This window comes from Dasypus novemcinctus, chromosome 5, assembly GCF_030445035.2.
Source record: "Dasypus novemcinctus isolate mDasNov1 chromosome 5, mDasNov1.1.hap2, whole genome shotgun sequence".
In the NCBI taxonomy this organism is placed as follows: Eukaryota; Metazoa; Chordata; class Mammalia; order Cingulata; family Dasypodidae; genus Dasypus; species Dasypus novemcinctus.
The window spans coordinates 156,864,111-156,877,198 of NC_080677.1; the positions used below are offsets into that span (position 1 = coordinate 156,864,111).

At 48.3% G+C, this 13,088-nt stretch overlaps 2 pseudogenes; both read right to left on the bottom strand.

Annotated features, from left to right (window-relative positions):
* Positions 1-1,801: 1,801 nt before the first annotated feature.
* Positions 1,802-5,355, bottom strand: LOC139439073 (tetraspanin-3 pseudogene; annotated as a pseudogene).
* A 2,673-nt stretch (positions 5,356-8,028) lies between these two features.
* LOC111767134 (platelet-activating factor acetylhydrolase IB subunit alpha2 pseudogene) lies at positions 8,029-8,724 on the bottom strand (annotated as a pseudogene).
* Between the last annotated feature and the right edge of the window lie 4,364 nt (positions 8,725-13,088).

Consider the following 13,088-nt stretch of genomic DNA (forward strand, 5'->3'; position numbering starts at 1 on the left):
CGAGCCGCAGATGAAAGCACGCTGGGTGAGGTCCCTGTCTGCGGGTCGGCTCGCGCTCGCCCGCGGCTCGGCCCCGCTCCGCAAGCGCTCCTGGCACCGCCCGGGACGCTGCAAGGGGATCTGTTGGTTTTCTGAACTTCAGTTTTGAGAGAGCTGTGAGGGCACTCGGTAGAGCCGAGGGCATGGTTTGCTTCCGCAGGAGTCTTCCTAGTATTTAGGGCTGAATTGTGCCTTTGGGTTCCAAAATGGAAGGACTCGCCTGCGCCCGAGCCCCCAGCAAGAAGGTCAGGCGAAGGGCCCTCGTGGTGTGCCCTGTCCTTCCCACGGCGACCAGCAGGGGGCAGCCGAACACCTTGGGCAGTACTTGAAGCCTCTGGACACGAGGAAGCGCAGCCGTGGCGGCCCCGTGGGGTTGCTGGAAAAGGCAGCGGTCAAGTTTATAAGACAGTTATAGAGTTGTGGTGAAGCCATTACAGTGAAGGCTGAAGGGGATATTCCAGTCTAAATCTCTGTTTTTACTTGCTTCAAAAGTGCTGAAACGCTTTTGGGGTTGTTTTATACATTTACTTTCTCAGCTTAGGGGACTGTAAATTTGAATCATAGAATTCAAATAATGTGCCATAATGCATATTTTTATTAATAAATATTATTGTTCCCCCTCTTTCTTCCACACCACTAACACTTAGTCAAAAAAAAATTTTTTTAAAGTGTCGAGTGTTACTGCAGAGCACTTGCTTTGCAAATCTGCAGCTTCACTGAGCAACATTCATGTTAGGCAAGGTTTTAAACTCCATGCTGACAGCCTATGGCTCTCTCATTTCCCACAATTAAATAACTTTCCTGAGATTGCCGCTTCTCAGAAGGATACATGAGAATTAAAAACCAGCAGATATCAAAGATCAAATCTCTGATTATATCGTCCTTGAACTCAATACTTTGTGGGCCATTAGCTTATTTCAACTTCAAAGAACAATTAGAAATACTCAGATAATTAGGTGATTATAATGAACCATTATTTTTGTCAGGCTGGCAAGGTAGATACTATACATGTAATTTTTTTTTTTCAGGGGGTGATACAGAGTTTATTGAATTAGGTTTCTCTATTTACAACTGAGATCACATCTACATACTATTTTGCTAGTCTACATATTCCAAACGAGTTTAAGACTTATGATGAATGGGCTCAATCATACAACAGTACACACACTCACACTGATTGTTTTAAAACAGTACTGTATACATTATATTCCTCCTATAAAGCCAGCTTTGATTAAAACACACTGGTTTCAAAGATCAGTCTGATTTTGAAGATGAACCAAGATGTACACCGCATGATTCTAAAGTCTATTTTAGCCATTTTGTACAACTGCTATCGTATTGGACTATGGTATATATATATTTTAAAGGATAATCATAAGGAAGCATCAACTGGTGCTAAGTTCAACCTGAGAACTGGCTTCCTCCCCTCTACCCGCAAAACCTTTAGCCAAGAATTCTACATTGTAAAGACTGAAAGGCTCTGGTGATACTTCAGAATTATTCCCATTAACTGGAGGTAACAAAAGCAGGCCCACATCCTCCTTCAAGTCTACCACACTACACAACTTGCAAATGGTTCTGAAATTAGATCATTTACCACCAAACTTGAAAACCTTAGGGACATGGAAAGTCAGCTAGAACAAGGGGAAAGAAAGGCGTGGGTGAGTAGGCAGGAAGGCAGGTGCATGAAGAATCAAGCTGCTTTGCCCGACACCAGCGTATATGTGCTTTAACTAAACGAACTCAACAGCAGCATACCTGCTCAGTTCACCTTCCAAATCAGAAAAACAAGACTAAACGGCCCAGGTTTGAATTTTCTCCTCTGCGTAGGTCCACCGGTGACGAGGAGCTCATAAGCAGGATCTCTGCTCCTCTGCACAGCCGGACGCACACACACAGCCCGCCCAGCCGCTGAAGAACTGCAGATGCCAGTGCTGCCCAGGTAACAGGCATCAGAATTTCCTGTCGCTTCTTCACAACCAGAGCCTTACAGCCTCAGCACAGAGGTCAGAAGGGTGGGCCGGACTGCCACTCAGCTGATGGCAGTGTCTCTGCCCCAGCTAAGAGGCATGCTCTGAGTTTTGGTTTCTTGAAGCCAGTCTGTGTCTTCCCAGTCTGAGTAGTTGTGAACTGCACAACAGGGCAGCTGTCTCTGCACATAATCAACAGCCCGACTGGCAGCATCGGGGCTGGTTCCCTTGTAGGTCTTACATACTCTCCGAATGCTGCGATCAACCTCAGTTTCCACCTTGGCTCTGTAAACATATCCCAAAACCGCCACAACAACTTCTGTGACAAACACTGAGAGGAAGAGGATGACAGACGTGGCAAGTTGGCAGTGGCTTTCCCGGATTGCGGCGCAGCAGCCCATTAGCCCAATGATGAAGAGCAGAGCTCCGACAGCTACAATCACCACAGCAGCCATGGGAGGGGGCACGTCTTCAAAAGAGCGGTCATGGCCGTCGAGAGTGATGAAGACGTTGGCTCCCACATAGCTGGAAATACCAGCTGCCCCCAGGAGATGAGGTGCAGGAAGGCGAGCGCGGTCCTGGGGCGCTGATGCCGCGCGGGCCCTGCTCGGCGAGCGGCGGCGCCTGCCCGCTAGGAACTCCCTGGCCTGCCCACGTGGGATCCTTTAAAGATGCGTTTTCATCGTACAGTGGTGGAAATTATTAAGTAAAAACAAATTACTCGCAACAAAAAGGTAAACCAAATGGATTTTGATTTGCGTTTATTGTGGTATTTTCTCATTAACTTTTCATTCACGTGTCCAGCGCATTAAATATTTGGTAGGTGTCTACTGCGGGAAAGGCATAGAACTGGGCACGCTGGGGGTGCGGTGATGGTCTTTTCCTAGACGCTCACAGTGTAGCGTGAGGACACACACCCAATGTTCGGGTGAGTGTAATAAGGCTCTCGGTGAAGAGAAACGCTCTAGGGAATAATCTGGAAAGGTTTCTGAGAGCACGTGGCATTTAAAATGGGTCTTAAAAGATAAGCAGAAACTCCCTAAGTGTTCACAGGGGAGAGCTGGATAAAAGGATCAGCATAACCCAAGGCTCTAAGGGCAGAAAAGACCAACAATGATATTTTAGGCAGAAACTGTCAAATCTCAGAGAGGCTCCCAGGTATGGGTTTGAGATTTTGGCAACACCAGGCTGACAGATGATGGAGCAGGTCTGGAAGAGAGGAGGGAAGGCAGTGGGCCTGGGGTCAGCGTGGACAGCCAAGTGGGTCAAGTCACGGTGTCCCCAAAGCACGGTGTCCTAGGCCTGGTCCGTGTAATTCAAGGAGGTCCGGCTGGTGGAGCAGGGGACTGTGCTGGGAAATCCAGTCCAACATAGAAGTCAAGAGTTCTGGGTGAGATCCAGCCCTGGGAAGAGCCCCGGCCGGACTTGTGCAGAACTGCTCATCATCGTTTCAGACAGGGAAATGTGCACCAGAGGGGAGGAGAACAAGGAGCAAAAGCAGCCCAGAAAGGAGGCTGATGGCTGATCTCCAAGGAGAGGTGGCGATGCTGACTCACGCTTGGCTCCCTGGTTCTAGAACTTACTATCAGCAGCAGATCTTGGGCAGGGAAGTGCTCAGGCACCCAGGAGATTTGACCAGGCCAATAACCTTGGCCACTGGGAAGCAGGAGAGAATCCCAAACCACTCCAGAAGTGGGGGCAGAGGCTGCCAATTCGCTTCTGCCAGGATAATCTTGGGGCCTGGGAGCCTGCCCTCTAGGAACTGTTGCCACCCTGTGGTGAGGATGCCAATCTCCTTCCAAGCTTCAGGACCCCTCAGGACAGGGAGCAGGGCAGCGAAAGAAAGCACCTCTGCCCTCACGGTGCCTCCCTGCGCCTCATCCAAAAAGGCCAAAGAAAGGCTGACGGCTGGGGGTGGCAAGGGGCCTAAGGAGGTGCCAGAGGATGCCGGGGAGAAGCGTGGAAAAGGGGAAGGAGGACTTTTGAAGAAGACTGAAAACTGCCTTTCTTCTTTTTTAGATTTATTTTTTATTTATCTCTCCCCTTCCCTCCGCCCCAGTTGTCTGCTCTCTATCCATTTTGCTGTGTGTTCTTCTGTGATCACTTCTATCCTTATCAGCGGCACTGGAATCTGTGTTTCTTTTTGTTGCATCATCTTGTTGCGTCAGCTCTCCGTGTGTGTGGTGCCATTCCTGGGCAGGCTGCACTTTCTTTCGCGCTGGGCGGCTCTCCTTATGGGGCGCACTCCTTTCGCGTGGGGCTCCCCTACGCGGGGGACACCCCTGCGTGGCAGGACACTCCTTGCGCGCATCAGCACTGCGCGTGGGCCAGCTCCACACGCGTCAAGGAGGCCCGGGGTTTGAACCGCGGACCTCCCATGTGGTAGACGGACGCCCTAACCACTGGGCCAAGTCTGCTTCCCTGAAAACTACCATTGTAAAGTGGATAATTGGAGGACAGGTGAAGGACGTGTAGACCACCTGGAATGGGGAAGCCCGGGGCCTCCGGGGCCAACAATCCAGGCACAAATCCCAGCCCAGCCATTTGCAAGACCTGGCGAAAGTTCTCGAATTCTTCTGCACCTGTGCCGGCACCTGCAAAAAACGGTGATGGTGATATTAAAGTATCTGCCCCCAGGCATGTTAGGAGCTGTAAGAGCACGGTGTTAACTATTTTTATTCAAGACAACCAGACCGAGTGTGACAGATCATCTTGGGGAAAATCCAGTGGGCGACAGAGGCAGAAGAGAACCCACCCGGGCGGTGCCGACAGCAATTCAGGGTGTCGGCCCTTCCACTGCCGGGTGGCTGAGCTTTATTTCCCTTCACCCGCTTATCACCCCCTGACAGTTCTAATCACCAGCCTCTGCCACTGGTGAGGACAAGGACTCAGGTTGGGTTTTGTTCACAATGAACACAATAGTTTGAAAAATAAACAACTACTTAAAATAAATTAACTTGTATGGGAAGTCTGCTCAGAATTAATCCTGAGTTCACCGAGAGTAGCCAAGGAGGGGCAGATGGAAGAGGAAGGGCTGGGGCAGGGGTGGCAGGTTTGTCGTGGGGCAGCAGGGTGGGTGAAAGAATGAAGGAAGCAGAGGCTATGGGTTCAGGCTGCAGAGATGTAGCCGCGTTCTGGAAACGTCCCTGGGAGGATTGACTGGGACCCAGGCCAGGGAGATTCGTGTGCATTTTGTCTATCTTAGCTTATCCCTCCTTTGCTATTAAGGTTTGGAAATTTTCCTTTATCTAGGTAAAAAGATATATTAAGTTGTTTATAATGTTCTCTTATTTGCTTAACCTCTTCCATGGTGTTCAATCACTTTTCCTATTCCAGTGATAAACATTTCGAGGATTGCTCTTTTTTTTTGTGCAGCATTTTCTTATGAAAGGAACCCCATTTGAATGTATTTATTCATTTAAATTATGTTCCGGTTTCTAATTTGCTCGTTCCTAAGTTATGTTATTACTTTCTTCCTTCTGATATCGTCAAGCTTTTATTTTCTGTCCTTTCCTCCTTTTCTAAAGCCGTGAGTTGAGTGTTGATTAATTTCTAAACAAAACACCTGCGTGGTTGCTGACATCCTGGCTTTGTCGGAGGACTCCCCAGCGCCTGGAGGGTGGCACGCAGGGAGCCTCTGCTATTTTGCATCCAGGTGCCTGAGTTTTTAAAATGGTTCACAATGCCAAACCCTGAACTGCAATCATTTCCTTTGCTTGAATAGCTCTAGTCAATAGAAACTGTAGTAACATCTGAGGTTTATCCATGTATACAAAGTCAGCTGAAGGTCAGCTCACAAAGAGGGGGAGAAGCTAAAGGCAGTTTCTGCACCAGTAGCCTAGTTGGTTTATTTGAACTGCACTTCCACCTTCTGGCAACTAGAAAAACATCTGGAGGGAACTGTCTTTTCGTGCACAAAATCCTGGCTTAATTAATTCACCTCCCTGGAACTAAGTTGGTTCCTGAAAAGCTTAAGAACCTGGGCTACTAAATATAAAAAGGACATTTTAACATAATAAACTAGTTTAGTAAACACCGTGTGTATTTTTTGTTAAAGAAGACATGCTACCTTCAGAAAAGTATCAATTTCTTTTTAAAAAGACAAAAAACAGAACTAAACAAAATCCCGGGAAAGAGTCTCTGAAAAGAAAAAAATCAGCCCTATCCCTCAGTCAAAACTGGGTCTTGCACAAACAGCCCTCCTCAACCCAAACAAAGCACTGCAATTTGTCTTGCAAGTGGAACAGAAAACATATGCCTTAGTTACTGAACTTGAGCAGTAAGGGGAATCACTGCAGAGCACATCCTGATGGATCACTTCAACACCCACCAGTCCAGTTTAAAAATATTTGTTTATAGTTCCAGCTTGTACATACGCCATAGGTATTTTGAACAATAAACCATGTATTGTCCCATTATTTTTTAATGGCAGTTCTTAAAGCTCAAGCAAACCATTAAGATTATAAAGGGCTCTCTTGTAAGAAATTTTCAGATGGTGGAGATACGTTAAGGAGAAGCTGTGAAAGCTAAATAAACCTAGTTATTTTATTGACTAAAATGCTGAGGAAAAGTAGAATATAGTTTTCTCATGGGGAAAAAAACAACTTTTTCCGGACTTTAAAAACTAAGCCTAGGCGGCAGACTTGGCCCAGTGGTTAGGGCTCCGTCTGCCACATGGGAGGTCCGCAGTTCAAACCCCGGGCCTCCTTGACCCGTGTGGAGCTGGCCATGCGCAGTGCTGATGCACGCAAGCAGTATCCTGCCACGCAGGGGTGTCCCCCGCGTAGGGGAGCCCCATGTGCAAGGAGTGCACCCGTAAGGAGAGCCGCCCAGCGCGAAAGAAAGTGCAGCCTGCCCAGAAATGGTGCCGCACACACAGAGAAGTGACACAACAAGATGACGCAACAAAAAGAAACACGTGCCGCTGACAACAACAGAAGCAGACAAAGAAGACGCAGCAAAATAGATACAATGAACAGACAATCAGGGTGGGGGGGGAAGGGGAGAGAAATAATAAATAAATAAATCTTAAAAAACTAAGCCTATATATATATATAGATATATATATATATATATCTATATATATATATGCAGACAACTTGAAATAATGCCAACTCTATGGGAGGAGAAAGAGTTTCGATTTTTTTTTTCCAAAAAAGGAAACATAACAGGTTTAAGGGAAAAACAGACAGACCCTCTGGCACGGCCCAGGCTCTGAGGAACAGAGCACCACACGAGAATGACTTATGTACAGTAATCTCATCCTCACAGTCCTGGCTGGGGCTTACGCTTCCCGCAGCGGGACTCCTAGGTCAAAAGTGTGTTAAAAGCTTGTAATGACCGAGAAAAGAGGGGACAGTGGGGAATGGGGAGGAAAGACTGCACACGCGGGTCTATTATAGACATGATGTTGAGCAGCACAAAAATAGAACCCTGCCAAGAGTCCCCCAAAATGGGGAAAACCCTGTTTTTACTGCTGAGCATGAGAACGCTGAAAAGAGTGGAACAAATTCGCTGGAAACTAGAGCATCTCCCACATTCGCGAGATGACTATGTTCACTTGGATGCTACATGTTAGGAAAACATTGAGAATGTATTTGAGTAAAACAAAATGAAAGCAAAAGGCCACAATGTGAATCTTAGAAACGGGAAAAACGTCAGATTTACAGCCAAGTTGGGGGTGATTCTGATCATTCTTATACATGACATAATCCATAGAAAGAAAGGTCAAAAAAAGAATCTTCATATTATGCAGCTTTGGGCTGATGTTGACATAGGATAGCAGTGATAGTTCAACGAATGCGCCACACGTACAACTAAAACGTCCCCTTCTGCTTCCAAGTGAATTTAAACAACAGTCCTCCTCGGCTAATTTTTCTCCTGTGTCAAACAAACCTTCTAGGTACCGGGCCAGTTTAAGCCCCTCTTCCTTCAAACACTAGATCTGACTATCCAGGGGCATTCTGCAGTGCCAAGTGTCTGAAGAAAGAGAAGGAGTCCGTGGTGCCAGTGATGTCACTTACCCGAGGACGCTGTGACGCTGTGGGCACGGAAGGGAGCCCGTCGGGCAGTGGGGTTTGCTTCTCCTCGGGAGTTGCGCGGTCAGTTTCGTGGAGGGTTTGCAGATCTCTGCTGAGGCCCCTCCTGTGCGATGCAGAAAACCAAACGTCGTGGCAGGAGATGGCGTCATCTCCGTCCGAGGGCACGACGCCCCCGTCCGTGTCCAGGAACTGAGCCCTGGCCAGCTGCAGCAAGGACACCTTGAGAAGCGGGTCCCCTGGGCTTGCTTTTGCCTCAAAGGGTCAGGCGTCTCACCTCGAGGGAAAACACCCAAGAGGATGACTTGGGCCAGTGGCTGCCTTGGGTTGGTGAGTCGTACGGTGGCCTCGAGCCCACCTGCCACCTCTTCTGCTGTATTTTCATGGTGTTCCTGCCCAGACAACAGTGACCTTGGGTTTGGTCCCCATTCTTTAGTCACCACAAAACACGTCTTGTTTCTCCTCCAATTGCAAACTTCAGTGCATGGAGGGGAGAAGCTCTCGCCGCGTCTGCACAGCGGCAGTAACTGTCCCGGGGAGCCTCCCACGAGCAGCACAGCGGCGGCCTCTTTGCAGGTCAGGACAAATGGTTGCGCGGAGATGACCCGGCTGTCATCTCCGTGAAGGTCCTCAGCTGCACGTGGAACAGCGGCTGGGTTTGAGGCTCCGCGGTTCATGCTACAGCTCCGAGCCACAGGTTCCCACGCTCTGCAAGCACTCACGCAGGCTGAGGGCCGCTGTGGCTGCGGCAGCGGCGGGTGGCGCTTGCTCTGTCCCAGCACCGGCAGCGGCCTGTTTTGGTAATTTTACAGACAGCTTTGCTTTTTCCCTTTGCCGCAGTTTTCCAGCCTCACCCAAATGTTGCGCCTGATACTGCACCCTGGACTGATGTGCAGCCTACCTCCCCCACCCCCCATGTCTGTGGGTAGAATACTCAAGAGTGACTGAGAGCTTGCCGTGGTGTTTGAGGATGTCTCATGGAGCACTGCTCTTAACCTGCGGAGGAGTTTGGTGTAACTCAGGGCGGTTACATGTGAATTCATTGCACTGTCTCCTTGCCTGCTGAATGGGAGTATTGACAGTACCTGCCTCCAAAAGCTGTTGGGAGGTGTAGTAGTCAGCCAAAGGGGTGCTGATGCAAAATACCAGAAATCTGTTGGCTTGTGTAAAGAATTTTTATTTGGGGTAGAAGCTTATAGTCACAAGGCCATAAAGCATAAGTTACTTCCCTCACCAAAGTCTGTTGCCACATGTTGGAGCAAGACGGCTGCCGACATCTCTGAGGGTTCAGGTTCCTCTTCCTCTTACGGCTCTGTGGCCCCAGCTTCTTCCAATATCAGCTGTAGGCTGGGATAAGTCTTGTCTCTCTCTTAGGGCTCATTTCTCTCCAGGCCCAGCTGCTCTGCTGTCTCCACAAGGCCAGCTGTAAACTGGCAGGCAAACAGCTCATCTCTCTTCCCAAGGCCTCTGCTGTGTCTTTGGCGCCTTCTGTCTTTCCTCATGGATCTGCTTCTCCATGTGCTTACGTCCTGGGCTCCAGGCTCAAACTCCAAACTCTCTCTTCTGCTGTGTAGTTTTCTTTGTGAGGGGGCAGGATCTCAACGTCCTACTGATGTGGCCCAATCAAAGCCTTAATCATCATTTAATCAAGTAACAGTGAATCCTCTGAATCCAATACATTATAATATGCCCAGAGGAAAAAAGATCAGTTCACAAGCATAATCCAATATCTATTTTTAGAATTCAAAAGCAATATCAGGGACGCAGACATGGCTCAACTGATAGAGCGTCCACCTACCATATGGAGGGTCCAGGGTTCAATCCCCAAGGTCTCCTGACTCATGTAGTGACCTGGCCCACGTGCAGTGCTGCTGTGCACAAGGAGTGCCGTGTCATGCAGGGGCGCCCCCGCATAGGGGTGCCCCACGCGCAAGGTGTGCACCCCACAAGGAGAGCCGCCCCACGTGAAAAGAAGCGCAGCCTGCCCAGGAGTGGTGCCACACACATGGAGAGCTGATGCAGCAAGATGACACAACAGAAAAGAGACGCAGATTCCCAGTGCCGCCTGGTAATGCAAGCGGACGCAGGAAAACACAGTGAATGGACATAGAGAGCAGACAGTTGGGGGCGGGGGGAAGGGGAGAGAAATAAATAAAATAAATCTTAAAAAAAATAAAAAACAAAACCAAAACTGCTACAGGAGGATTAAGGAGATGTGCACATCAGCGATTCATCCATCAGTCAATATTGGGTAACCCAGTTGTTGCCCGTCTGAAAGGGCTTTCCCATTTAGGGTTTACATGTCATCCCCCCACTCCCCTGTGGTTTAGGGAGTATAGGTACTCTCGGTTCACCATTGGTAAGAACAAAACAATGAAGATATGAAATGCAATTTCTGTGATTAACAACTAGTTAGTGACTAGAATTTGAGATTCCTGATCCCCAGCCTCATGCTCTTTCCAAAAGATTTTTTGTTTACTGTAGACAAACATCCCTTCTTACCTTCTCTATTTCTCAGGGTCTTGACAGATAGGAGTTAACATGTTATCTTTTTCAAGTCATCATTTGTATTTTGAATTTCTTAAAAATGTGACAGCTGTGAAGAGGTGAAGTATGAGCCTCTAAAAGAAATTTTAAAGCCAAAAAGCCTGGCATTGAGCAAAAGGCCCCCTCAAGGAGAACACATTCTTATTGTACCTTATGGCAGACAGACAGTACTCCCCCAAAGACGTCCCCAACCCACCTTGCTACTTCGCATGACACAGAGGACTTAGCAGGTGTGATTACATTGAGGACCTTGTGATGGGAAGATGATCCTGGGTTGACATCTAACTCCCATCAGGGTATTGGGGGTTACGTGGGTGGGGTCGGCATCATCGCAGGGTGTTTGTAGGAGGGAGGCAGGAGGGTCAGAGTCAGAGAAGGGGCTGGGACGATAGGTCAAAGTTAGAAAGAGAGAGATCTGAAGATGTTACGCTGCTGGCCAGGGAGATGGAGGAAGGGGCCACCAGCTAGGGAGTGCAGTCGTCTCTAGAAGCTGGAAAAGGCAAGGTAAGGAATTCTCTCCTAGAGCTTCCAGGAGGAACTCAGTGCTGCCAAACCGTGACTTCAGACTTCTGACCTCCAGAACAGTAAGGTAATAAATACGTGTTACTTTAAGCCCGTGCATGGTGCTATGTTTCAACAGCTTTAAGAAGCTGACAGTAAGGGAACCCTGGTGATGCAGCCCTTCTAAGCCAGTCTCTGGAGGTAACCGGCAGTGCAGAGAGGGGGAAAACTGGAGCCGAAGGGGCAAGCAGAATAACAGATGTCATCATCTAGAAGTCAGGAGATTCTTCTGAAATCCCACATTCCCTCTGTCTATGGTTAGTGTAAAGATCAATTTGTTACAGCAGCATTAGGAAACTCATACACACCTCATAATCCACCTACAGTCAATCTTACTCATCTTTCTACTAGTCAGCAATTTCCAACACAGACCGAGGAGGTCCAAGGAACATGATGCACTACAATTATTACAAAATGAGCTGTGTGATCAGAATGAATGCAGCTCAAACAGAAAATGTTTCTTGTGGGGCACTATAATGATGTGATCATCAGTAGGGCAAGTGTTATGACGTAAGAAATAAACTGCTAATTCAGGGCATGTTGTTGTGTGGGCTGAGTCCTGTGCAAGGGTCTTAACTGAGGGGCCAGTGAGAGCGGGAATCCAGGCCCAGCACCATGTGCCCAGTGTGCCTGGCATGGGCTGCCTTTGCCTGGAGGAAGCGATGCCTTCTTTCTAGTTCGCCCAATGGCACCAGATGGCCTCACAGAAGGCCTGTGCGGACTGAGAGCCACAGACTTATCCTGGTTCTGCCAGCTACCAGTGGGGAGGACTTGGTGAGACACTACACCTCTCCAGGTTTGTTGCCACTAACGACTTTGGATAGAAGCTTGAGTTAATTATATGACTAACCACTTTGCATTAGCTTCCTTTACTGTAAAAGGGAGAGTGCGGGTGAGATGAGCCTTTCACAGGCTCTTGCCTTCTTGCCCTCCCTCCTACCTCGGGGCCTCTTTGCTCACTGTCTCTTCTTCTTTACTTCACTCCCGCCTTTGCTGCACAGGCATTTGTTCTGAAAGGGCGTCCTTTATTGGTCACCCTGCTTAACGGCATCACCTTAGTACCTTATTCCCTTTCTCTGCTTAATTTTATCATATTACATCTCGCTATCTAACATGGTTTTATGTGTTCGTTTGTCTACTACTCATCATCCCCAGTGGAATAAAAACTCCCGGAGTGTGAGAACATTGTTCTATTCACTGCCCTCCCCAATGCCAGGAACATTGCCATGTACACGCTAGATGCTCAATAAACATTTGTTGAACGATGGACTTTTCTACTTATGTTAAACCCACCTTTCACAACAGGATGCTTGGATGATTTGTTGCTTTATTATTATTATTTTTTAATTCCTTGGGCCTACTTGGAGGTGAAATTGTGTGCCCAGCATGTAGCTTTAGGGTTGGTTCTCGGCCTCTTCTTTCTGGTATCACCATCTTTCAGGCCAGTGGGCAGAGAAAAATGGGCATGTAACAAAACGAAGCATGTTGCTTGCAATCAAATTGGCCCCTGTGAAATGCCTCCTCCCTGCCTCGCTCATCTCACCTCAAATCTACAAATAATTCTTTAGATTCCAAACTCCTGCTTACCAGTGAAAACGCTTATGTTTACCATTTATCATTCAAAAACACATCTCTTGCTTTTCATTCCAAGAGTTCAAGTCATTTGGGGAAGAGCCCCCCTCCTCATCCCCCTCCCCCCCCCCCCCCCCGGATTTTCCTTTGCTGGTTCTATTCCTGGCCCTCTGCTCCCTCTGCTGCAACCTCTGGACGCTCCGGCTGGGGTCTGGGGGATCTTCAGGTGGGGCAGCAGCGGAAGGTCACCGTCACCCTTCTTTGCTGAAGAAGCTAAAGCCGCTCTAGTTCTACTGACTTGGGGACATTCACCAAACATATGCTTGAGTAGACAAGCCATCCCCTGTCTGATTTTTCTAGT